The sequence below is a fragment of the Somniosus microcephalus genome, chromosome 3 (genome assembly GCF_052327205.1).
Source record: "Somniosus microcephalus isolate GS21.2 chromosome 3, FLI_Smic_1.0, whole genome shotgun sequence".
Lineage (NCBI taxonomy): Eukaryota > Metazoa > Chordata > Chondrichthyes > Squaliformes > Somniosidae > Somniosus > Somniosus microcephalus.
The window spans coordinates 370,513,355-370,513,910 of record NC_140989.1 but is presented as its reverse complement, the minus strand read 5'-3'; the positions used below and the strand labels follow the sequence as shown (position 1 = coordinate 370,513,910).

Below are 556 nucleotides of genomic sequence, written 5' to 3'. Positions count from 1 at the left end.
AATAAATTCTTCCCAATCGAGAATTTTTTCCTTCCTTAGGTCAAAAGTTTGTTGTTTATTTGGGGGAAGCATTGAAATTGTGTTCGGTGCTGTGTCTGGTGTGTGAGTGAGGAGAGAGGGAGGGACAGAGGGAGAGAGAGGGAGAGAGAGAGGGAGAGAGAGAGAGAGACAGACAGAGAGAGAGAGAGATAGAGGGAGAGAGAGAGAGAGAGAGAGAGAGAGAGAGAGAGAGGAGAGAGAGAGAGGGAGGGACAGAGGGAGAGAGAGAGAGAGTGAGAGAGAGAGACAGAGAGAGAGAGTGTGTCAGAGAGAGAGAGGGAGAGAGAGAGACAGAGAGAGTGTGTCAGAGAGAGAGAGACAGAGAGAGAGAGTGTGTCAGAGAGAGAGAGAGAGAGAGAGACAGAGAGAGAGAGTGTGTCAGAGAGAGAGACAGAGAGAGAGAGAGATAGAGAGAGAGAGACAGAGAGGGAGAGAGAGAGAGAGAAAGAGAGAGTGTGTCAGAGAGAGAGAGAGAGAGAGAGAGAGAGAGAACTGAGCAGACGGCGGATGTTGAGAG

General features: G+C 49.6%; 1 protein-coding gene across 1 annotated transcript in view; it reads left to right on the top strand.

The window, feature by feature from the left end:
• The first annotated feature begins 238 nt into the window (after positions 1-238).
• LOC147122436 (noelin-3-like) overlaps positions 239-556 on the top strand; it is a 104,805-nt gene continuing 104,487 nt past the window's right edge. The window contains exon 1 of the mRNA XM_085983594.1: positions 239-556. This exon is cut by the window's right edge and continues 86 nt beyond it. The gene's annotated coding sequence lies outside the window, so the exon portion shown is untranslated.